At 40.7% G+C, this 27,067-nt stretch overlaps 1 protein-coding gene across 6 annotated transcripts in view; it reads right to left on the reverse strand.

The window, feature by feature from the left end:
* The window catches only part of LOC105489328 (zinc finger protein 407), a 508,962-nt gene that overhangs the window by 143,627 nt on the left and 338,268 nt on the right, over positions 1–27,067 (reverse strand). The gene's annotated exons all lie outside the window — the stretch shown is intronic.

A 27,067-nucleotide genomic window follows, 5' to 3' on the forward strand; every position in this document is an offset into this window, starting at 1 on the left:
TTTTTTGAAAAAGCAAGATTGGCTATATTATTCTCAAATAAAGTTTACTTCAATGCAAATAAAATCACTAGGGACAGAAATGACATTACATAAAAATAAAGGTCAGTTCACTGAGATAATACATTAATTTTAAATGTGGACTCACCAAGCAACAGAGCTGTAAAATATATGAAGCCAAAGGAAATCAAGGTGTGAGCTCAGGCAATGGCAACAGTCCAGACTGGAGCAGCCCTGAGCAGACTCCACATGATCAGATAAAGGAGGGAGTGAAAGAAACAAAGGGCTGAGGGATGCAGCTAAAACCTCCAGCTTCAACACTTGGGCAGTGATAACCTAAAAGGAGACAGGAAGCCAGGGAGGGGAGGAAGAGCAGGTTTAAGGTGAGAGGGGAAAGGGAGTAGGGAACAGCTCTCTACTTTCTCCTGGTACTGAGTGTCCTCATGCATCTCCTGTTGGCGGGAAGCTGGGAAGGGCGGTTGTGGATCCGCTGGCTCTGATAGCAAAATTAGTAAAGTAAAATCAGAGTGAGGAGGAGGTGGAGGAGAAGGGGAGTGAGCCTGGGGATGCTGGAAATCACACCAGTGAAAAGGGAGGTGATATGGTTTGGCTGTGTCCCCATCCAAATCTCAACTTGAATTGTATCTCCCAGAATTCCCACATGTTGTGGGAGGCACCCAGGGGGAAGTAACTGAATCATGGGGGACAGTCTTTCCTGTGCTATTCTCATGACAGTGATAAAGTCTCACAAGATCTGATGGGTTTATCAGGAGTTTCCACTTGTGCTTCTTCCTCCTTTTCTCTTGCTGCCACCATGTAAGAAGTGCCTTCCACCCCCTTCCACCCTCCACCATGACTATGAGACCTCCACAGCCATGTGGAACATAAGCCCAATTAAACCTCTTTTTCTTCCCAGTTTCAGGTATGTCTTTATCAGCAGCATGATAATGAACTAATACAGTAAATTGCTACCAGTAGAGTGGGGTGTTGCTGAAAAGATACTGAAAATGTGGAAGCAACTTTGGAACTGGGTAAGAAGCAGAGATTGGAACAGTTTGAAGAGCTCAGAAAAAGACATGAAAAAGTGGGAAAGGTTGGAACTTCCTAGAGACTTGTTGAATGGCTTTGCCCAAAATGCTGATAGCCATAAGGACAATAATGTCCAAGCTGTGCTGGTCTCAGATGGAGATGAGGAACTTGTTGAGAACTAGAGTAAAGATGACTCTTGTTATGTTTTAGCAGAGACTCCCAGCATTTTGCCCCTGCCCTAGAGATTTGTGGAACTTTGAACTTGAGAGAAACGATTTAGGGTATCTGGCAGAAGAAATTTCTAAGCAGCAAAGCATTCAAGAGGTGACATGAGTACTGTTAAAGGCATTCAGTTTTATAAGGGAAGGAGAGCACAAAAGTTTGGAAAATTTGCAGCCTGGCTATGTGATAGAAAAGAAAAACCCACTATCTGAGGAGAAATTCAAGCAGGCTGCAGAAATTTGTGTAAGTAACAAAGAGCCTAATGTTAATCCCCACACCTATGGGGAAAATGTCTCCAGGCCATGTCAGAGACCCTCATGGCAGCCCCTCCCATCACAGGCCTGGAGGCCCGAGGCAAAAAATGGTTTTGTGGGCTGAGCCCAGGGTACCTGTACCTAGGCAGCCTAGGGACTTGGTGCCCTGTGTCCCAGCCACTCCAGCTGTGGCTGAAAGGGGCCAACGTACAGCTCAGGCTGTGGCATCAGAGGGTGGAAACCCCAAGCCTTGGCAGCTTCCACATGGTGTTGAGCCTGCAGGTGCACAGAAGTCAAGAATTGAGGTTTGGGAACCTCTGCCCAGATTTCAGAAGATGTATGGAAACACCTGGATGTCCAGGCAAAAGTTTGCTGCAGGGGCGGGGCCCTCATGGAGAGCCTCTGCTAGGGCAGTATGGAAAGAAAATGTGGGGTGAGAGCCCCCACACAGAGTCCCCACTGGGGCACCACCTAGTGGAGCCATGAGAAGAGGACCACCATCCTCCAGACCCCAGAATGGTAGATCCACTGACAGCTTGAACTGTGCACCTGGAAATGCCACAGACACTCAACACCAGCCCAGGAAAGCAGCCAGGAGAGGGGCTATACCCTGCAAAGCCACAGGGGCAGAGCTGCCCAAGACAATGGGAACCTACCTCTTGCATGAGCATGACCTGGATGTGAGACATGGAGTCAAACGAGATCATTTTGGACCTTTAAAACTTGACTGCCCTGCTGGATTCCGAATTGGCACGGGCCCTGTAACCCCTTTGTTTTAGCCAATTTCTCCCATTTTGAATGGCTGTATTTACCCAATACCTGTGCCCCCATTGTATCTAGGAAGGAATTAGCTTGCTTTTGATTTTATAGGCTCATAGGCAGAAGGGACTTGCCTTGTCTCAGATGAGACTTTGGACTGTGGACTTTTGGGTTAATGCTGAAATAAGACTTTGGGGACCATTGGGAAGGCATGATTGGTTCTGAAATGTGAGGACACGAGATTTGGAGGGCCCAGGGGAGGAATGGTATGGTTTGGCTGTGTCCCCATCCAAATCTCAACTTGAACTGTATCTCCCAGAATTCCCACATGCAGTGAGAGGGACCCAGGGGGAGGTGATTGAATCATGGAGGCCAGTCTTTCCTGTGCTAATTCTCATGATCGTAATTAAATCTCACGAAATCTGATGGGTTTATCAGGGGTTTCCACTTTTGCTTCCTCTTTTCCTCTGGCTGCTGCCATCAAAGAAGTGCCTTTTGCTCCAACCAGTTTTACAAAATTCTGAGACCTCCCCAGACATGTGAAACTACAGGTCAAATTAAACTTCCTTTTCTTCCCAGTCTCAGGTATGTCTATCAACAGCATGAAAATGGACTAACACAGTGGGGAAGGAAGGGAGTGGAATAGTTCAAAGAGAAGGACATCCAGGAAAACCTGGTTTCTCATGCAAACAAGTTAACAACACTTAACCAAACCGTCAATAACAAGTGCCTGGTTGAAAAATAAGCAGCATACTCCTACCCCAAGGTCCCAGTGTGGAAAAGAGATCCAGTCACCACAAGCAGCCTGGCCTGGGAAGCTCCTCGGTCCTGAGGGCCCAAGACCCTCCTTCCCTTGCAGGTGACACCAAGGGGGCCAGGTGCACAGGCCAGGGACTCCACTACATCCTTCCCCACCAACAGACACTTGGTGACCTGGCCAGGGAAACCCTTTCTGCCCCATCAGGCAGCCACAGCAGAGTTCATTGGGAGCTCCAGCAGCCTCAGATCAACCAAGCAAACTGAAACACCACAAAAGCATAAAAAATTAAACCTCCACTGGAACTATGACCCGTAAAATTAGGCTAAGGTCCACATGCTAAATATAACAAGGGAAATGTCTGCTAAAATAAAAAAACTAAATATGACCTAGAGTCTCATGACATAATAGACAAAATGTCCTGGATACAATAAAAATCACTGGTCACACCAAGAACCAGGAAAATCTCAACATGAATGAGGGGAAACAGTCATCTGATGCCAACACCAAGGTGAAGCAGATGCTGGAGAAATCCGACAAGAATTTTAAAGCAGGCATCATAAAAATGCTTTCACCATAAATTATGAAGTCTCATGAAACAAATGGAAAACTTGTAAATCTCAGCAAATAAACAGAAATTACAAAAATGAAGCAAATGGAATTTATAGAACTGAAAAAAATGCAATAAAAATCTTAAAAATCACTGGCTGGGTTCCACAATGGAGTGGCAATGACAGAGGATATCATCAGCAAGCTTGAGGGAAGAAGAGAATCCCCCAACAGAAGGGCAGAGAGAAAAGGCAGGCTGGAACAAAATGCACAGAGCCCAAAGGAACATGGGGACAATGACAGAAGCCCCACCACTCACATCTTGGAGCTCAGAAGGAAGACGAGGGGCTGCACCAAAAAAAGTATTTAAAGGTTGCAAACCTCCCAACTTTGGTTAAAGACAAATACCTGCAAATCAAGAAGCTGAGAACCCGAAGAAGGAAAACTCCAATCCAGGTAAAGACACATCATAATTAAACTTTTGAAATTTAAAGACAAAGAAAAAAATCTTGAAATCAACCAGAAAAAAACAAGGTATTACTTATGTGGGAGCATCAACTCAAACAAAAGCAGATTTCTCATCTGAAAATATGAAGATCAGAAGAAAGGGGTACCTGCTAAGAGAAAAGAACCATTAACTGTGAATTCTGTCTGGCAAAAAACTATCTTTCAGGTAGGAAGAGGAAATAAAAATATCCTTATATAAAGGAAAACTAGAAAAGCTTTAGACCTACTGCAAAATTTTAACTAAAGGGAGTTCTTCAAACACAAGAAATGTCAAAAGAATGAATCTTGGGTCATCAGGATAGGAAAAGAAACAAGAGAAGCAGAAATATGGGTGCCCACTGTCCTCCTGATGGACATTTGAGATTTATAAATCGCATTTGAGATTCAAGCAAAAACTATATTCAAGGCTACAATATTTAAAAGCTGGGAAGGTAAGGTCCCTAAACAGAAGTGAGGTTTCTATACCTCACTCGAAGTGGTGAATGTGCGACTGGGATGGGTCACGTATGTATACGCTAAAACCTAAAGCAATCACTGTGGAAACAATACAAAGAGACACACTCCAAAAGAGGCACCCCCAGCCTTTCTGATGACCATGTAATATATCATATTGAGGCCAAACTGGGTCACTGATGTCCAGGACTTGCTCCTCGAGTCACTTCTTCCCACCCCTAGATAATTTAAGGGTAGTCAGGATCAAGCAGAATAAACCAAAATGAAAACAAGCACACAAAAAACCATAGACAATTAAACAAATGTAGCAGGGGAGCCCTGGGAAAGACAATAAAAATTAAGTCAAGAGACTGTGTAGGTTGGAGATCAAAGGTCTGTAGTATAGAGGAAAGAATACCAAATTAAAATTTTAGATCCTGGAAACTTCAGTTATAACCCTCCTACAGTCAATTTTAAGAAATAGCATGCAAATCACTTAATAACTTGTATCTTATTTCCTTTAGCAAAACATTGAACAACGTTATTTGAACAAGACTTTCATGTCTAAGACAGTTCAGTTTCTATGTTCCTTGACTTGCTGATTGAGTTAAATTAGGTGAGAGTTAGTTTGCTAAAGAGTATGCACATAGACAAGACCTGCCTGAAGGCAGGAGGAAGAGGAACAGCTGCTGACCAGCCTGGGATATGTGCTCTGGAATCAGAAAAGAAATAAGAAAATGGATGGTAATGATTGAAGAGGCAAGACAGAAAGAAAAAAGACCCATGTTTCCATGTGATAATTCACTGTCAGAAACAAAAGGCAATTTTTAAGTGCTAAAACTGCAACAAAAATAGATCAGTTAAACAATGGAGGCAATAATATTGACACTAATATGGCTACTGACAACAATTTAAATGATAGCATTTAGAATTTTTAATGTCATTTACTCAAATTTTAAAAATGGAAGGCATTTTTATGAAAGATTTATACTTTACAAGACATTAAAACAAATCCATCTTTCTTTCTTTCTTTTTTCACGATAGGGTCTCTGTCACCCAGGATGGAATGCAGTAGCACAACTACTACAGCCTCAACCTCCTAGGCTCAGGTGATCCTCCCACTTCAGCCTCTGGAGCAGTTGAGAGCACAAGCATATGTTTGGATACTTTTTAAAATATTCTGTAGAGACAATGTTTCTCTATGTTGCCCAGGCTGGTCTCAAACTCCTGGGCTCAAGTGATGCTCCTGCCTCAGTCTCCCAAAGTGTTCGGATTATGGGTGTGAGCCACTGTGCCTGGCCTCTTCCTTTCTTTAAAAATTTGGGACATAAAAAATAAATTTAAAAAGTAATCCCATTTACAATAGCAACACATAAAATTAAATACCTAGGAATTAACCAAAGAAGTAAAAGATCTCTATAATAGAGGACACTATAAAACACTGATGAAAGAAATTGAAGAGGATATCAAAAAATGAAAACATTCCACATTCATGGATTGGAAAAATCAATATTGTTAAAATGTCCATATCACCCAAAGCAATCTACAGATCCAATGCAGTCTCTATCAAAATGCCAATGACATTCTCCACAGAAAAGCAAAATCCTAAAATTTATATGAAACCAAAAAAGACCCAGAATAGCCAAAACTATCCTAAGCAAAAATAACAAAACTGGAGGAATTATATTACCTGACTTCAAATTATACTACAGAGCTATAGTAACCAAAACAGCAGGCTATTGGCATAAAAACAGACACATAGACCCAGGTAACAGAATAGGGAACCCAGAAACAAATCCACATACCTACAGTGAACTCATTTTCAATAAAGGTGCCAAGAACATTCCCTGTGGAAAAGGCAGCCTCTTCAATAAATGGTGCTGGGAAAACTAGATATCTACATGTAGAAGATTGAAACTAGACCCCTATTTCTCGCCATAAATAAAAATAAAATAAAAATGGATTAAAGACTTAAATCTAAGACCTCAAACTATGAAAGTACTACAAGAAAACATTGGGGAAACTCTCTAGGACACTGGTCTGGGCAAAAATTTCTTGTGAAATACCCCACAAGCACAGTCTACCAAAGCAAAAATGGACAAATGTGATCACATCAAGTTAAAAAACTTGTGCACAATAAAGAAAAAAATCAACAAAGTGAAGCAATAATGCACAGAATGGGAGAAAATATCTGCAAACTGCCTATCTGACAAGGGATTAATAACCAGAATATATGAGAAGTTCAAACAACTCTTAAGGAAAAAAAATCTAATAATCTGATTTTAAAATGGGCAAAAGATTTGAATAGACATTTTTCAAAAGAAGACATATAAATGGCAAACAGGCATATGAACAGGTGCTCAGCATCATTGATCATCAATCAAAATGTAAATCAAAACTACAATGAGATACTGCATCATCTCACGCCAGTTAAAATGGCTTATATTCAAAAGACAGGCAATAAAAATGCCAGAGGAAATGTGGAGAAAAGGGACCTTTGTACAGTGTTGGTGGGAATGTAAGTATAACCACTACAGAGAAGAGTTTGGAGCTTCCTCAAAAAACTAAAAGTAGAGCTACTGTATAATCCAGCAATCCCACTGCTGGGTATATACACAAAAGAAAGGTAATTCATGTATGAAAAAGATATCTGTGCTTCCATGTTTGTTGCAACACTGTTCACAACAGTCAGGATTTGGAAGCAACCTAAGTGTCCATCAACAGATGACAGATGAATAAAGAAAATGCAGTAGATATACACAATGGAGTACTATACAGCCATAAAAAAGAATGAAATCCTGTTTCTGCAACAACATGAATAGAACTGGAGGTCATCATGTTAAGTGAAATAAGCCAGACAAAGAAAGACAAACATCACATGTTCTGATTTATTTGTGGGATCTAAAAATCAAAACAATTGAACTCACGGAGACAGTTGACAGAATGATGGTTACTTGGGGCTAAGGAGGGTAATGGCAGGGTGGGGAGAGAAAGTAGAGATGGTTAATGTGTATTAAAAAATTGGAAAGAATAAATAAGACCTACTATTTGGTAGCACAACAGGGTAAGTACAGTCAATAATAATTTAATTGTACATTTTAAAGTAACTAAGAGTATAACTGAATTGTTAAGTAACACAAAGGATAAATGCTTGAGGGGATGCATACTTCACTCTCCATGATGTGATTAGTATACATTGCATGCCTGTATCTAAACATCTCAGGTATGCTATGAATACATACACCTACTATGTACCCACAAAAATGAAAATAAAAAAGGGAACTACACATATGCTATATCTAAGACCCAAAATGAAGAGGTTCTTTCTACTGCTAAGGCAATCATATAGATACACATGAAAACGCAGATCCCTGTGCCATAAAAGAAGCCATTCTAGCTCTTTACACAGGCTCTGAATTTATCAGACTAAGGGAGGGTGGGGAGCAGACACCCACCCCAGGTGCTTCTGATATCAACTGTCTGTTCTGCGCAACACTTTGAGAAATCTTGGTTACAAAAATGAATCCTATGGATCAAAAAGCAAGAAAATATTAACCTTCAGAATTTGTTTGTAGAATGCAAATGAAATTAAATGTATGCAATAAAAGTCAACAATGAAATATTTAAAACCAGGAAATGAAAAAGAAATAAGACAACAATTTAAAAGTTTGGTTATAAGATTGGTTTAGAAGAACCCCCCCCCCCAAAAAAAGAAAAAAAAACCCGATGATAGGTTGTTGAATCAAGCATTTCAGATGATTCATTTGCAGTACTTTCTTATTTGACAAAGCAAGATGGATAACTTTTGATTGTATTATACAAAGAAGAAATTCCAAGGCTACAAACAAAAAAAGTGCTTTTGAACCTATCATCAGATTTTTCTTCATTCATTTGCTTAGTGATTTTATTGCCAACCACCCCAAATCCTATCTGAAAGCTAGGAGGATATAAAGCTGACATTTGCAAGATAAGCTCAAAGATCAGGTGGCAAGAGATGCATGTGCATGTGGGTACAGTGTGCATTGCTACCTACCCCTATAACATGATCCCTCACAAGGACTGTGACTTCAGTGCTTAGAGTACGTGGCCAGGCACTAGAATACCGCATCCCATCCAACTGGGGACCAGGGATCCATGTACACAACAGTGGGAGCTACATGTGGAAGTCTGTTATATAACTGCTGTGCCTCCTAGTCTTACACTTAATGCCTGTCCATGTAGGCTTCATGCTTCATGTGATAGGTGCAGTCAATAGAGGTTTCAGGCACTGACAAGCTTGACCATGGCTGGAAAAGACATTCCTGTTCCCCAAGAGGGTGCCACAAATATTTCTGTTCACTCAAGGTCAAGAGGCAGCTGTAATGAGGCCTGTAACAGCAGCTGCTTCTCTTTCTGAAGAGCAATCCAAAATCAACTAAGAAAGAGACACTTTGCTAATATGTTTATAGGCATATAATTTTCCACAAAAAGATGGGATAATTGTTGCAACACTTTTTTCATATATTAAATTCTCTAGTTAAAAATCTGCAACGTATGACAAAATGGAATTATTCTAAAGCCATTAAAATATAAGCCATCTGAAATTGTAAATATTAAGTAACACAGATATTGTTTTATAATACTGTTGTTGTTTAAAAAGCTGAATGCAAAAACCAAAAGAATGTAGAATAGTTTGCTTTCAATGAACATTTCCTCTTCTTAACAAATTCTAAGATTGCTGCACAAATGAGATTTTGCTATAAAATTTGGGCCTACTACAATGCAGAAAATTGAGAGTACTTTATAAATTGTTTTGTAACATGTAAAACATGGATTTAAAAAAAAAAATCGACTAGTTCTTAACAATGGATCAGGGTTTGACCAAAAGAGGTAACAAGGGCATAAGCATTTGACTAACATGACGGTTTGAAAATATTACCACGGATAACCTGCTGGTCCAGAGAACTCTACCAGATGCGTACAGTTGTAAGGGGGACACTTAAATAAGTAATCACGTCCACAGTTATTAATGAATTATTACACAGGACCATACTTCACTGGCTCTCACCGTTACCCATATTACAAATAATGTGAAAAGTCAGATATGGAGTAAATTGGATATTTAAAAGCAATGCGTAACCCAATGGTTTGTTGCAGTACTTGGGAATGTTCCATTCAGGACAAAAAAGAAAAAAGGAATGCAGGTTAGTCAATGGAAATGAGAGAAAAATTAGAGCTAAAGAAAGTGTGGATGGATTTTACAAAGAAACTGGGGAGAACTGTGGAGCTCCAATGATTCTACGTGGCTGCCAGAAGAAGGGGCTGATGTGGGACGAAGGCTGCATTAACTATCAGAGAAGGATGATCTCTTTGTATACAAGCATGATGGGCATCTGTTGTTCAGGTGAATACGATTTCTAGCCAGGAACATAAACACTGCCAGCATTCATGCATTTATTAATTCTTTCATCAAAACCCTCAGCTGAGTCTCAGGCCTTCACAGAGTTTATAGTAGGAGAGCGGGACAGCCAACCAGGTGATTTCAACAGAGCATGTAAGTGCTGAAGGGAGGTAGGCAGGGCACTGTGTCCACTCAGAAGGGTTTCAGAATTGGATCTTGGAATCAGAGCAGCTCAGCTTCCCAGCACCGGGGGAGGGAAGAGGGTGCTGTGTGTGCAAAGCCCAAGGTCTTAGGAGAAGAGACATGGAGGAGTGGGCATGACATATTTGGTGTATACCAGTAGTTCAAGAGGGCTGAGGCGCAGGGCGTGGGAAGGAATGAAGAGGAATGAGCCCAGGAGTGGCAGGGGTCAGTCCACAAAGGGCCTGAGCCCATCCATTCCCACAGAGACACCTAGGAAATGTCTATTGTGTGCCAGATCCTGCTCTAGCCCCTGGGTCCTCTGTGCTGGAGGAAAAAACGGGCCCATGCCATGTCAGTATGCATCTGACATGCGTTTAAGATGAGAGAGTTTGCCAAATGACACTGTATCATGCCGAATGTTTTGGGCTGTTATGAAGATACTTACAGTTTCGGGCATTTGAGGAAATCACTTTGTCCCCGAGTAAATATAGCAAAACCACCACGGGGAATTTCCCACACATTAGGAAATACTCAGCAGGAAGTTTCTGTGTTGCTTCCATTTCAATGACATGAAAATGTCCCTGATGCACAGGATACAGACAGTGATGAGCAAACACACCACTGACACCATGTCAAAAGTAAGGAATAAAGAAAATAAAAAACGAGCATCATTACTAAGGTCTTTATTAAATGAACAATGAAAACAAAGGAAACGGCTAAAGGAAATGGCTTCCTAAACTTCCATGAAAACTAGGTTTGATTAAATACATAACCTAGAACATATTTTTCTGTGTTACCCTTCACAAGGCCAAAGTCAACTGCTGCTATCCCCAAAACGTCATAGAAAGAGAGATTCGTAGTGCACGTTAGGATCTGACCTGAAGGAGTACGGACTTGGGAAGAGAACGCAGGTGAGTGGGTGGGTGGGTAATTCTGATTTCCAAGATTGGTAAATACATTTTTCAACCCAGCTAAAAATCACAGAAACCTCATTGTACTGCAATTATCTGGGCACTTTGCAAACTTTTTTTTTTTTTTTTTTTTTTAAAGAGAGACAGTCTCACTCTGTCGCCAGGCTGGAATGCAACGGCTTGATGTTGGCTCACTGCAGCTTCTATCTCCTGGGCTCAAGTGATCCTCCCATCTCAGCCTCAGGAGTAGCTGGGACTATTGGCATGCGTCACCACACCCAGCTAATTTTTTGTATTTTTTGTAGAGATGGGGTTTCATCATGTTGCCCAGGCTGGTCTCAAACTCCTGGGCTCAAGTGATCCCCGGCCTTGGCCTCCCAAAGTGCTAAAATTACAGGTGTGAGTCACTGCGCCCGGATGCTTTATGAACTTGTGCTGTGACATATACCACTTCTTTCTTACAGCACAACAGTTAGATGGCTGGGCCCTACGTGATCTGCTAAGTCACCATGATCTTGAACGACTGATCTCAAATCTCAGTGACTTGGTTTCTTCATATGTGATATGCAGATAGGGGCAGTATCTTTAATAATGGCTTACTGTGAGAATTAAAGGAGTATAACAAATGTAAAGTTAAAAAGTTAATGAATGGAAAGCATTTAAAAGACTCCCGTCTACAAAAAGAGGCTATAAACTAGAGAAGATGTAAGATGGGAAAGCAGCACTCACTCAGGACCTTCTCCTATCCCTCCATACAATCCACACTCGGGACCTTCCCCTATCCCTCCACCCAGCACTCACCTTCTCCTCTCCCTCCACCGAGGCCTCTACCTTTGTCATCTCATTTCACTTCACAATAATCCTAAAAGTGCCACAAAGAGGCACTTTTACCTAACTGAACACAGTATTTGCGTTAGGATTTCAAACTTCAGAGAAAACCACTGATCTTCAATTATACAAAATCAGAGAATAATAAAGCCACTAGAAAATGGAGTGCAAGCACTTGTGATATTAGTAATTGGTTAAATGTGTTATACAAATGCTCACTAAGCACAGGCCCTAAAGTTTGCATAAAGAAGCCACACCGTTGGATGCAACTCCTGTAGGAATGCCTACTCATTTCAGCAACATAGGATGACCGCTTAGGGTCATTATGCCATCTTCAATGTCACCATGTCTGTGATTTTAATCATTTCTCACTGTTGGAGAAGGCTCAAATCCTAAAAATTTCAACCTTTCTCAGTTTCACTTCAGGTATCAAATGACAAAATTTATGAAATTTGTGCTTAAATCCAGGAATTACAAACTGTGCTGAAATCAAGCTAATTAAAGTAGAGCTCTGCTGGGAAGATCTTGCCTGGAAGGATAACAAAGGCATTCCCAAGTTCCCAAGTGTGTTCCGTTTAAAGATGTCAAAATTCGCAAGTTTTCTCTAAGTGGGCACAGAAACAATTTCAAAGATATATAGAAACACAACCTCAACAGAACAGAAGGATGCTACCAAGAATCAACTCAGAAAGACGGACGCATACAAGTTCAATGGCATGATGGCTGCACCAAGCGAAAAAGGGGAAATTGTCCCAGAAGCAGAAGGGTGGATGTTAGAATCAGGAGGACTAAAAGGAGACTTAGAAGCCAGAGTCCAAATTCAAACCACTACTTCCCAGTAGAAAGGAAGTTTTTATGCTGCTGCCTCTTAAACAATGATTATCATGATAATACTGATGACGATAGTCTAATTTAAATTCAAAATCTAGCACCTACATGTGTGAGGTGTGGCGATCTTAAACAGTTCTTTTGAAATGGAAAATCTTCCTGGGGGACAAGGTTATGAAATACAAATATTATCCTATAGTATTAAACACTGTGTCTTAAGACTCTCTTTAAGGTTACACAGAAAAGATGAAAAACCAGACTTTACAAAAAGTAGGTTATATACAAACATTCTCAAATCCTGGGGTCAGAAAATGTTCAGTAAGTAAAACGTAATGAAGAACGAAATAAACTTGGCATTGTGGAAGAAGAAAAGTTATTAAAGGCATCATCCAAGTGTCCAGTAACTTCCAACTCTCCATTCAAATCCTATCCACCTGTCAACCCTGCAGTTACTGAAAGACTTTTTATGTGCGCATGGGTGTCCCCTTCCTCTTAGAAGCCACATGTCCAGTGACTTCCTCACTGAAAATGATGAGGAACCAAGACTTTTGCTAAAATCTTTGATTTCAGACCCTACTGTCACATGCCAAAATTCGTGCAGAACACTTTTTGCTATAGCTATGATTCTCTTCACTCAGCCCCTTTATGCCAATGTTTATACGACCCCACCAGTGAGGGCTTAGATAGGTGAAGCCTGCTCACGTCTGAGAGCCCCGGCTTACTCACCCTCTGCCTGCATAGCTTGCGTCTCAGGTGTGTGCATGGCAGACTCCTTGTCAAACCCAACGCAGCTCAGGTGTGTACATGACGGGTTCCTCGTCATGGCCAATGCAGCTCAGGTGTGTGCACGGCGGGCTCCTCATCAAGCCCAATGCAGCTCGGGTGTGCATATGATGGGCTCCTCGTCACGGCCAGTGCAGCTCAGGTGTGTGCACGGCGGGCTCCTCATCAAGCCCAATGCAGCTCGGGTGTGCATATCACGGGCTCCTCGTCATGGCCAATGTAGCTCGGGGGCTCCCTCCCGGAGAGGCCCACTGTGAGGAGGCAACTCAAAATAATCTCCCCGCAACCCTGAGATGTAAATCGCGCATTCTCGCCTTTAGCACACTTAACCTTTATCTTAAAAAACTTTCTAACGCATTTCTTTGTTTTCTGACATCCCTAACCCACACTCAATAAATGATGACAACGATGATAGTGTTCCCTTTTGCTGATCTTTTCCACTGTTTTATTGCAGGCATTTACATCAGCCTCATCTATAATAAGGACCTTAATACATAATGAAAGAATGAAAGAATGAATACTCAGAGGTCCACAGTCTAGTAGGTGAAGACAGACATTTTCAGACTTCACAGTGTTAAGTGAGACACGGGTTATGGTTCTCCAAACAAGGGAGGAATTCACAAATACCTGAGCAGTTCCTAGAAGGCTTCAAAAAACAGGCAATGGCTTCAGCTCATCTTAAAACATGTGTTCCTCTGCCAGGTGACAAGGAAGCAGAGGTGGGAAGGGCATTCTAAACTCTTCATCGAAAAACACAAATCATCACTTTCCCCTAGGAGTACTCTTACCCTGGAGGGCTGCCGCTTGCTGAGTGCACAGCATATGCCAGAGGTGGAGCTTTACAAACGTGACCTCGTTACACCTGGAAGATCTGTACCCAAACACATTCTATGGAAAGAAAACAGGCTCAGAGAGTTTTAAAATCCCCGCCCAGTCTGTAAAGAGCTTCCCCGTTACGGCGCCGTCTACCTTCCTTCCTCTCACGATAGAACTCACCTTGAAATTATTCAGTGACTAAAATAGGAACTGTCAATGCTGACATCCAGGGAATTCACTAATTAGATACTTACTATATAAATATCTTTATGTTTACACAAACTGACATTTTCAAGTTCCTAATCTCTATTAAGAATAACAGATTGTAACCCTCTCCTGTTTATTCCTTAGAACAATTTCAAAATTCAATCCTTCATCTAGAATGCTCCATTAGGAAGATAACAGAGAGAGGAGAGTGAATTATTAAAAAAAAAAACCCGTAAGTTAATGTAATTAAAAAATGCAACACCTCCCAAATAAGCTTGCCTCGAGTGAAGCATCTGCCTATGGAAAGGGCGACGGGGCTGACTCACGGTTGGCTGAGGGGCGTGGGCTGACCGTGCCAGCTGCCCCCACGGTAGAACTAACATAATTCTAGGATAGGGAAAGTAAAGAATGATAACCTCACAGGGCATCAGAAAAGGCAACCTCCAGGTGCACTCAGGGTAGGAGGTATCCTGGAGTCCCATGTCCACAGTCCCAGGCTACTGGGTGGGGTCTAAAGCTGTAGGTTATGGCCCAGGCTATCGGAGTCAGGACTGTCTCGTAAGTTCAACTCACTTACTCTCTTTTGGTTTTAAACTCAGTAAAGCAACATTCTGATTATAACTTGGCTTCACAAGTAGCTTTTCTAAAAGAAAATGTGTTGACTGCTGACATGAGTATCCCAGTCTGCTTGACAATGTTTCTCAATTTAAAGGAAAAACACTGATTTATGTAATTATCTCACAAAATTTAGTGATTATGACTTATTCAGATTCTCCCTAGCTATTGATAAAATCATGTTTCAAGAAGTGCAACCTGAAGACCAATGCTGAGAAGGCAGATGAGATCACACCGTCCTGCCATGGAAGCCCTGGACAAGACACTACATCCATCCAAGCAGCCCATCCTTCTCCCAGACATATTCCTTCCTGCATTCCAGTCACGGCTCAACGCGCCTCTCCTCCATGAAACCAACCCAGACGAAATTCACCACTCTCCCTGAATCACATCACAACGACACCCACTGATACCAGCCTTCATCTCAACATCAGCAGCAATGCAATGCTTGCTGCACATATTATGTCAGGACACAGTGTGTGTACATTAGAATGGAAAAATGACAAAGGAGCTCATGAAATTTGAGAGAGACAACTGCAGTCTTGGGAGGCTGAGGCAGGAGAATGGCGTGAACCCGGGAGGCGGAGTTTGCAGAGAGCCGAGATCGCGCCACCGCACTCCAGCCTGGGAGACAAAGTGAGACTCCTTCTCAAACAAACAAACAAACAAACAAACAAAAAAACAAAAAACAAAAAACAAAATGAGTACAGTTTGGGGAAGAAGGATGAAGAAATTTTAGCATATGAAGTTCCATATAAACCAATAAAACAGAATGGCTGCCCAAAACCTTATTATCCCCTTGGAATAGAGGACGTCAAGAGCAGGGTCTCAGTTGTTGGCACATGTGGGCCACACCGAGGCCAGCAAGGACAGGCTGGTGGGTGTCAGGAGGAATGCAAGCAGGACGGAGAGCTGGATGTGATGAGGAAGTGGGGACGTGACACAGACAGGAGGACACTAAAAAGCCATTCAATTTGATAAACAATGAACCTCTGTAACTGGATTAAGCTGGAGGCTGGGGATTCATTTTTGTGCTGAAGTTTAGGAAAGAAGCAACTTTTCAAGATGAATTAAAAGGGGTGGATACTTTAAAATAGGAATTTGACTTCTAATGATCAACTAAAGAAAAAAGAACCAGGAACAAGGCAAGGTACAAGGGAGAGTATTTTGGCTCAACCTATAGATGAACTTTCTTAAGTCAGAGCCTTCTGAAGTAGGAATCATGTAATGTACAAAAAAGTATGGCCTTGCCACTGATGGTCTCCTGTGGACTCTGCCAGCATGGACAGATAGGAACACGTGCACCGTGTGTGCGGGGAGAGAGGTTGGCTGGCCGAGCCTGACAAAGTCCTTTCCCTGACCTCATGAGCATCAGAGGATGTGTCGAGAATGCGCACATCCAGAAATCTGCTGCTGGTCAGGTCCTGAGACTTGACGTGACTCAGGCACCCACTTAGTTATCACCACCTTGGAAAACAGGGTTACTTGGGGTATTTGGAACATTATTTCACTGAAAAGTTTGCAACAGGACTTAACCTTTTATTTCTCCTTACCCAGTACATCACAATGTATAGCTCTTATGAAGAATAATACTTTTTTTGGAGTGAAGAAATACTGACGTACTGATTGTGCCAAGGTGAGAAAACTGATTAACCTACATCCAAGGCTAGCCCAGCGCTAGTTCCGTGTATCAGTTATTTTCCTGATTCATCTCCCTGTTGGCTACTGGCTCATCCTTAAACTGTGATTCTGGGGTTTACAACTTTTCCTGTGACTTCTGCTATGTCCTCTACCAAGTCTAGGTTAAACTCTCTCAATTCCCAGGTCCCTTCTCTACTGGCACCAAATTTACCCCATGCCCCGGAATTAAACTCCTCTCTCCAAATAGACCAGATTCCTGACCCACTGGCTCCCCCAGACGTGCCTATGTAAACACTCTCCTCTAGTTTATCTCCAGTTCCTCTGGACTTTGGTCCCCACGTCTGCAGCTCAGACCTTCCCTAAATGACCCTAAACGGCCCCTCAGCATTACCCTCAGGGTTGCAAACTCCTAACTGGATTCACTCACTCCTTCCTCTCCCCTCGAACACTGACTTCCTGAGATCCACACTTAGGTCCTTATCTCTGGACTATCACTCCTCCAACACCACTGTATCAATGGCATCTCTAGACCGCACGACTGGCTTGTAAACATACAACCCCTTTAGAATTAAACTGAATTCCAATATTTGGGGCTCCATGTAGAATGGATATATCCAGTGATACCTGTCCTTATTTTCCCTGCCGATAATGTCATTTATTTCCTTTGTCAAGTACTGGACTAGAATGGTCACTCTGAAAGGATGGTGGTGATAGTGTTGATGAAGTTCACTGGGGGCTGGAATTGGCTAAGGTTAGCCATCGGATTGAACAATAGTTTAGGAACACCCCTTCCCCTGCGTGTCATGGTTTCACACACTCATAACCTAAAACTTAAATATAAAAATATGTGGGTTACATAAAAGCAGCGACATCTAATCCAGTATAATTTCACTGCTTAGTAACAAATTATAAAATTAGGCTATAGAACACTTGAAAAAAAATTTAAGACTAGCTTCATTAAGTAAAACATTAATAATTATTGCATGGTTATAATGCCAGTCTTTCTTAAAGGGCTGTTTTCCTAATAAACAACAATGAAAACTTTCGTATTGTTTTCTCCTTTGCCCAACATTTTTTATTTTATATCCTAAGTGGAAGGAGACAAGCTTAATATAATATCTGTATTGACATAATCAGATAGCTATTTAATCACATAGTTATTTATGATATAGATTAAAGATATGTATTAACAATAGTATACAAAGAGATCACAGTAATACAAGTATCTATTTTGAAAATAATTATTCAGAAGTAACACTGTGTCTGTTTCTCCCCATATAACTCTTTCTGGGTAAGTTGGCTTTTGAAATTATTTTAAGTGAGCCAAATGATCAAAACAGGCTTTTCTAATTGGCATTAAATATTGAGACTGGCCTCTTTCCCTTTAGAAAGCATTAAATTTTGTTATAAAATATTGAACATATTAATATTGGAAAACTCAATAGAAATTAAGTCAATTGAGGTACCACAATTAGTAAAATCTGTGTAAAATACATTTATGTGGTTATGTAAAAGTGTGTGTCCACGTGCATGCACATGCATACACACACACACAAAACATACACTCTCCCTTTTTCTCCTTCCTTTGAGTCTATCTTTTGTTTTTTCTAGCCTCCCATTAGGGTCTCAACTTTTCTCCCAGAATAAAGCAGCCCAGCCACAGTGCCCTAATGGACCAGATTCCTGCTGGTGCAGTGAAGCCTATCAAAAACAAATTTCCAGTCTACACAATGACATCGGAGTAAGGGGCTGCCTGCAGCCAGCTTGTAAAACGTAGTGGTATACACTGTGGTCATATTGCCAGAAGTGAAACAAATCCTCTATATTTCTACATGCAACGATATTTCCATATTTTCCATTAAGTACAATTTAGGACATCTAACAAGAGTTGAAAAGCTCCTCTCTAAGAAGCCCAGCTCAGAGCTACGGAGTGTGGGGCAGGACACAGAGGCGGGGAGCTCCTCCTCAAGGAAGCCGCGTGTCTATCAGGAACGAAATGTAATACAAGGGAAATTAGCACTCGGGAAGTTTAAAAAAATTCAGGTTAAGGAGACTAAGGATGCCTGCAGAGAAAAGATGGCCACGATATAACGTAAGCAGACACATATGGCAGATGTACAAAGCCACCAAATTAAAGTAGAAAAAACAGATAACAAAATCTACACATGAAGGCGTTGGCTGCTTGTCCTGGAGCACTGATGGTCTTTATCCACCACAGAAGGCGGCATGCCAAGCTGACGAGAGCACAGGCTGAGGAGGCAGACAGCCTGGACGGACCCCAGCTCTCAAGGAACGTCTCCTTGACAAGGACATCCCGAATCCAACCGCTTTTCATCACCTCCACTACCCTCATTCAAGTGAGCACTATCTCTTGCCAAGACCATCGCATTTCCACGCAGTCCTTTCTCCACCCAGAAGTCAAAGTGACTTTTTGTAAAAAAACAAATCAATGTAGGCTCCTCTCTTGCTCACAATCATTCTATGGCTTTCCGTCAGAAGAAACATCTCTACATTCCCTGTCTGGTCTACTTTACTTCTTTCCTCACTCCAAGCCCAACCGACCGTATTCCATTCCACTCACACTGCTCCATCACCAACGGCTCTGCCAAGTCTATGTTCGCCTCGTGTTCCATTGGCCATTCCAGGCAGTGCTCTTCCCAACCTATTTTCACGGCCCTGGCCTTGCCTTCATTCAGATATCTGCCATTTCCTCACAACTTCTGTGAGAAATGGGATGTGTTCATTATTTTAACTGTGGCCATAGTTTCAAGGGTTTATACTTCTGTCAAAACAGATCACACCGTACACTTTAAATATGTGTAATTTATTTTATGTTAATTATACCTCAATAAAACTGTTTTTTTAAAGTCAAATTCTTAAGAGAGATTTTCCCTAACCTTGAATGCACAATCATCCAGCCCCTCCCTGCTCCCACTCTCTCTGGTTGTCTTCCTCTTTCTGCCTCTTTTCCCAGCACGGCATTTTCATGCACAGTTATTAGTTTATTTGCTTATCATCTATCTTTCCCTGAGGGTTAGCCTCTGTCTGCAGGATCTAGAACAGTGGCTGCTACCCAGAAAGCCCTGGACAAGTATTGGGTAGTAAACAGGTGTGTAACTTGGGCCAGTTCCTCAACTCCCTGCACCCACGGGCTTCTCCGTGAGCATGACAGCGCAGCACCAGTGGTTGTGGCTGGGATTAAAGGGATAGTATCAGGGACAGCACAGAGCACAGTGCCCAGCACAGGCCAACTGCAAGACATTCATTAGCTACCAGAGGTTCACAGAGAGGATCAAAAATTTGAGGAAATTCACTGCTAAGTTATCTAGTCCTTTTATTTTTAATGAGTTAGTCACTGCTTTGCAATAACCAAGTATTTTCTTCTCCTTGCCTCCCAGGCTCCTGATCAATAACTGTTGATGCCTCATTAGTAATAAGGGGCAGGGGTCTTACTTTTGAATGACAGAAGCTGAGAAAACTGCTTTCAACACCTTTGCAGTTATTCTAGCAATACTTCGTAGAGTTGTGCCAGGGATAACTATTTGTTTTGTATTTTCTAATTTCTAACTTAGTATGTTTTCATCTGCTCTATGAAGTATGATGAGAAGTTTCCTAGAATTACTGTTTTTTTTGGTCAGATCCTGTTCTGTATGATAGTCTTATTCTCCAATTAACTTTGGTGTATCTGTTAAATATTCCAAAAATGATAATCTTAGAAATTGTCTTATTTTACTTTTCATTTAGAAAGTTATTTCTAAAAATTAATACCCATAAAGAAAACACACAGACTATGAAAATGAATCAAAGTTAATGATTTAGATTAAAAACTACACATAAAGATGGAATAAATCTGCAAATATGAAGCCCAACAACAGAGGAAATAAAATAATTTTGAAATAAAAATGCCATGTTTAAGGTTATTTTCTGGTAGTTAAGTAATCTAGGCAAGCTATGATGATGATCAAGGAAGAAGCGGCAAAGCAGTGAGTCAAAGGCATGCAATCAATGAGAAGACGAGGCAATGAAAGGCAGAAGTGTCAACATGAACGTACTCAGAACTCATGCTCGGTGTTCTGCAGTTTGCCAATTTTCTACAAGATCTCGGTGCAAAACAGTGTAGGCAAATCAACAGAGGGACGATGTTGACTAAATGAGTCAACGAACCAAGAACAGGGAGGAGAGAAGGTGAAGGGCTTGGCCCCACACCAAGGGCACGCCTTTGTTAATCCTGCCTTCCCTTCTCATTGCCTTGTGGGGATTTCCATTGTTTACAAGTAATTGGTGCAGTGAACATGTTCTGCTTACATCTATTTCAGATGTCTATGTATCACAGAGAAGAAAGTAAAGTTCAGTACATTTGAACATTTGGAGGCACTGGGGGTGTCACAGTAGTAATGGTCGAAACAGAGAAGTTATTTAGACTCTTGTGTGGTGTCCTGTTACCACATGAAGGGAACTAACACTATTATTCTTCATTGTAATATTTAATAGGTGCCCACTCCAGAATCAAGAAAAGGAAAAAAAAGTTGCATGTGAAAATACTAAAACCCAAACTGTGGCAGCGACTTTTCATTTCAGACAATCAATTCAGTCCCAGTAAAGGCAGCAGCAAAAGGTCAAAACAAAATCATTAAAGAAGTTTCTAAAGCTTCTAGAAGCCTCATTAAAAACCATATCCTGTTAAAAGTACGAAAACCCTGGAGAGTCAGGTGAGAGAGCGTGAAGCATGTGTGTTGGGAGTATTCCCATTAGCAAGAAAATGGGAGACCTCCCTGGGTTTAGAGAGAACTTAATTCCAAAGCTTCTTAACACACAGCAAAACAGAGAGGCAGTAAATGCCCCATAGAAGCTTTCATTTAGAAAAGTGGCAATGTTATCATAACGATGTTGTTGAAGATTAAAACAAACAAGATTTTTAGGTATCTGTAATGGTAGAACACTTTTATCAAGTGACCCAAAACTTTCTCCTTTCTTGGCTAAGAGGAATTCAGCATCAAAACGACACTTTTCCTCTACCTCAGCCCTGCTTCTAAGTTTTCATACCTTGATAAATGAGACTTCTAAATAAAGTCTATACTACTGTTCAAGAGGGTACCGACTTCTATGTGCGCAGCAGAAATAATGAAAACAAGAGCCACAATTCACTGAGGACCTACTAAGACTGCACTGATTTTTCCATCTTGTGAATTACCTAACTGCTTACTATTTCAAAATACGTAAGCATTAAAGGTGGTAGGTAGGTATCAAGGAAGTTCCAGTTTTCTTGCAGTTACATATTGAAGCATTTGGATTGGCAGCAGGCAGCTTTGGAAGACACGAGCTGGACATTTCCAAGATCGCTGTCTATCAATCCTTCTTGGGCACCACCGGCTTTTGAAGAGGACTCTGAAGCACCGTCCTCCTGCCTGCTGTATGCAGCTGGCGTTTGGCGGATGTCTCATGACCATTCAGTGCTTCCACCACCCACTTCCCATTTGGCCTCAAACACTCTTCTACTGCTACTGGGAAGGCAATATTAGTCAGGATGGTCATCTGGAGCCATCAGCCTATTTAAGAACCTATCAGTATTGCTGTTTCTTGAATATTTGAATTCTCTGAATTGAATCCAAGAGGGACTAGGTCATGTCAAACAGACTGTGCGTTTGGGCTGTGGACTGAGAGTGCCTGCCGCTGTGTTGACCTTCCTATTTCAGAGAGGTCTGGAGGCTGTGGCACCTCGGCAGAGTCGTGCCATCTTTTCAGCAGCAGGGAATACCACTGCTCATCCACAGAAGCACTCCCAATCTCCTGTAAAAAATAACCTTTAAGGAGTCAGGCTTTGTTCTTTACTTGTCTACATTGGGTCTTCTTAACCTGGGAATTTAAAAAACCCTCCCTCTAATTCCCTCAAAAGTGTGGGCAAACTTTCAGAAGAGTACTGATATTTTAGTAACAGGGATTTTGCTTTCCTCATAATCTCAAAGATGGGAACAAATGAAAACCATGAAAGAGACTACCAGGAGATTAGGGTTGTGATCTAGCATTATTTGTAATTTTACAGAATTATCGTGTATGACAGCAGGAAGAGCCAGCAAACTCATCTATCAATATAAAGTTGTTTCTTTCATTTTGTATTCAAAGGAACTTAAGTACAGTGAGGTTAAGTGATTCCCCTGAATCCTGACCATGAGCAAATAGCCTGGGTTCCAGACCCACTAGCTCATAGTCCGAAGGGCTTTTCATTTGCTAATATGCCTCTACTTTTTACAAATTTCCAACCATTCATTATAAATATTTATTTCAAATGTGTGTTTGTCAGAAAGAAATGTACCTAATGAAAATATCATAAATAGTTTCTTCTGTACGATCTCAAATTTTCTTGCCCTATTCGCCACACAATTCCATTTCTAGCTTTCTTCGAGTTCTTTTCCATTTGTTTTGTAAGTGGACACCATGGCTGGATATAGACTTCCTTGATTTTTCCACAGTTTGCTTCCCAAGCTTTAGATTGTCCTTCATTTTTACATACTAGCGTGCTGTCTAATTTGCATACTGAAATGAAACCTTTACATAAAACACCTTAAAAGTTCTAGTATTTTTTCTTTACTTCTGACTTTTATTTTTGGAATACATTAACTCTAATTTGAAATCTTATTTTAAGGCCAGACATTCTAACTGTTGTTTTCTCTAATTTCTAATTAGTTATCTGTATTTCTACATAGCATTCTTAGACAAGTTTATTTTAAATGCCCAGCATATTTTCTTAAACATATGTCCTCTCTCTCCTAAAAGGTAAACTTGATCTTTCCTTAGGATTGATGCCATAAGGATGTGATGAGACAAAATTATTTTTTTAAGAAATACAATTTTTAATACAGATAAAAATATTTCAGAATCACATGTAAAAACGATAAATTAACTTGGTAGTGTCGGGATTCAACATTTACTACATTAGAATTCAGTACTAATGATTTCCACAGAATCGAACCTGCAAAGGTGATGTCTATGGATCCTTATTGTCTTTTACACAGAGCTTTGTGTAAGAGATGAGGGGAAAAGTCAGCTAAAAACTAGCAATCTGGAACATGTTGTTTTACAAACAGACTGAGCAGTCTAAGTAATGAAGACTAAGCGCAGGTGAATGTCAGTGGACAACGTGTATTAACGAGCAGCAGCTTAGAATAAATAACAGTAAGATATGATACTCTCATGGCACATAAAGTGAAAAAAGCAGCTACTGAGCAAAAGCTCCCATTAAAGACAATCGCTGGACAAAGGATGATGAAAAGAATTTGCTCTTCTGAGTAGCTAAAGCAACATAAGCTAACAGAAGCAGCAAGCAGAACAGAACAGCAGCCTCCATGAGAGAGCAAGATGCCTTCTTTCAAATGGTGATCGGCAGCTCCTACTTTCCACGGGCTCCTGCCCACTGAAGGCTCAGAGAGAAGTATCCTGGATTCTGCTGTTGTGTTTGATGCTTAATTATTCTACCTCTGAAGTCGTTTTCTCTTTGCCCCTTGGTTTTGAAGGTGTGAATTTACAGCACTTTTTGGTGTTCTTGTGTAAAAGACAATAAAAAGGAGAGGGGGGTTGAGAGGTCATAAGAAACGGAGAAAAGAAATGAGAGGAGGTAAGTAGAAACAAAAGGCACAGGGAGAAAGCCCACTGTTCTTTGAAAGACACAGGCTTAGCGCTTCACTTTCATTGAAGGAAAATGGTGGGCTACACGCACGGGTCCTGCCTACCTGTTTGTCTGTATGGGGCTTTTATCAGTGAGTGGGGCTGACTCTGATCTTGGCACCGCTGCCAGGATGACAGCACCGGTACCTGGGACGCTAGTGCGATGCCTCCTCCCTCCGAGGGGAGACAGCGGCCCTTGTTTTGTTCTCTGGCAGGCGCTCAGTGTGCGCTGGAACCTGCATTTTGCTGCTGCAGCCTGACTTGAGCTTCCGTTACTTTCACGTCTTAAAATTTATTTTTTAATTTAAATGATGCCATTTCACATCCCACTCCACTGAAGTTCTTTATGTACCCTGCCAAATTCAGCACTACCAAAAATGATGCTTTGAAATTCCCAATTTAGGTGCAAGTAAGAAGCAGCTCAGCTGCAGGTGGCATGGAAAACAGCATGAACTCGGGCCCTCTTACTTCATAATATTTTTATTTCTCCCAGGTCAAACGAAACCAGGAATCATTTCAGCTAAAATTAGGTAATACTATTCACTGGGGGAAAAAAGCAAACTACTTAAAGGGGCTTGTTAGAAAACCACACAAAATTGCTTTTGTCCCTTTTCTAAGATAATGCAAATAAAAAGGAGGAAAAAAATAAGGAAATTTCGTGGTTAACTGAATGGTTTCAGCATAGTCTGGTGTGGAACAGGAGGTGGTCATCTGTTAGGTTCCTCCACAATGACCTGTTTCTTCTACTAGTCAAACTGACACGATAAACCACACAGACTACTAACCCTCACTTCAATGACCAAAAGGAAAATGCTTTTTTTTCAATTAAAAAAATATTATTTGAGAACTCTGATAGTACTAACCAAAAAGGCTATCACTTCAAATGATTAAACTCATCTAAAAGGAATTCATTAAAATGTATTGAAACAGTAGCATCCTCAAAGAGAGCAACACGGATCAGCTGTTCAAAGATAAAGCTTAGGACTGTCATGTTATTTTAGTAATTGTTTCCCAAGATATTTTGTTATTATATTTACTTTAAAAAATCTGTTTTTTATCTGCCATTTATGTTTAGTTTTTTCTTATATTTAATTTTTAATGCAAACCAAATCATTCAAATCATGGTCAGTTTTCAATCTAAGAAAGGAAAAAAAAAGACAAATATAATTGTTCTAAAGTATACATTAATGTTTTCCAATTATAATTGTTTGATTTTGAACTAAAGCATGCACAAAGTAAACAGACAAATGAATCACTGTAAAGTGTGGTCAAAATATTTTCTCCCCTGTGATTCACATTTTTTTAACAATTTACAAAATAAAGTACATTTTAAAGGGGTTAATTTGATTACAAAAATCAAATCAAACATGCACAAAGAGAGCATCTCAAAGCACAGAAAGAGGGCTGTGAAAAATGTGGTGAGGTTTTCCTGGGGACGGGGCGGAGAATAAACGCCACAGTTATTAGAATCACACAACCTCCCTGATTCTCACAGGAAATCTCGCTTTGTGGAATTGGAAAATTCCATATTCAATCATACTGTTAGTCACAAACCTGAAAATGATTCTCTAAATTGGAGTAAATGGTTTAAAATGGTTCTTTTTCCACTTTGGTTTGTTATGTAAAATGTTTTTCTTGCATGTGTAATTCATTGCTTTTCTGTTATGTACCTCTAGATAGTACAGCTTACATATATGATAAATTAATTCATAATCTCATAAAACCACCTTGAGACATCACTTAGAACTGAGGTAATGACTACTTTGGGGGTGACGGTGCTATGGGCAGCAATGAATGGCTAAGGCAGCAGTATTTAAATGCAGCGTTACGGGGGTCTGTCACTTAGTTTTCACCCACAGTTTTAAGGGTGGTCAGGGAAGACGTCGGTGAGACAGCCTGAGGTTTGGACACTGCAAAAACCAGGTTGTACTGAAATGAAAAACACTAGTGCTAGGGAGCATTTGAAACGTTCCTTAAGAAAGACTTCTAATTACTATGTTATTGTATGAGACCTTGCCTGGATAAGAGGAAAGAAAAGAAAAAAATTAAGGACAGACCTGTTAAAGATCAAGAAAGCAGATATATATATATATATATATATATATGGCTCATTTGACACTGATATTTCTGAAGAAAATTTTAAAAAATTGTAAATAAAATAAAATCAGGAGAAAATGAATCTTTAGAGAAAATATTTCATACTGTCAAGGACTTTTAAAACATGGTTCGGGAATTTTATTTTTTCGATTTTAGAATTCTAGCTGCCACATATTCAAACAGAATTTCAGCTCTGAGAGTAGTTTTCCAGGCAATGTACGCTCCCTGTCGAGAAGCCAAACTCGGTCTTTTCTCTAAACAAGCACAATAAAATGGGCAAGTTGTCTGTAAGGGAGGGAAAAACAAAAACCAGCACAGGTTGCCGGAAGAAACATCAACTGAAAAATGTGATACAGACAAAAAGTAATCTAAAATATGTTTCTAGGACACACGACAATCCATTCTGCTGGTCCAAATAGATTTTTTTTTAGCATAAGAATTTTCATTAGATCTTTTGCAGAAATAAAGTACAGCTCCCACTTTTAAAAATCTCAGATGCAGGGGGACCGTTTGAGTTTTGAGTCACACTCACAAGTCTAGGGTGTTAAAGGCAAGGACACAGGTTTCAATGTACTCCGGGTTAAAAAAGTAATTCATAAACTGTCTTATTTCA

This window comes from Macaca nemestrina, chromosome 19 (genome assembly GCF_043159975.1).
Source record: "Macaca nemestrina isolate mMacNem1 chromosome 19, mMacNem.hap1, whole genome shotgun sequence".
NCBI lineage: Eukaryota > Metazoa > Chordata > Mammalia > Primates > Cercopithecidae > Macaca > Macaca nemestrina.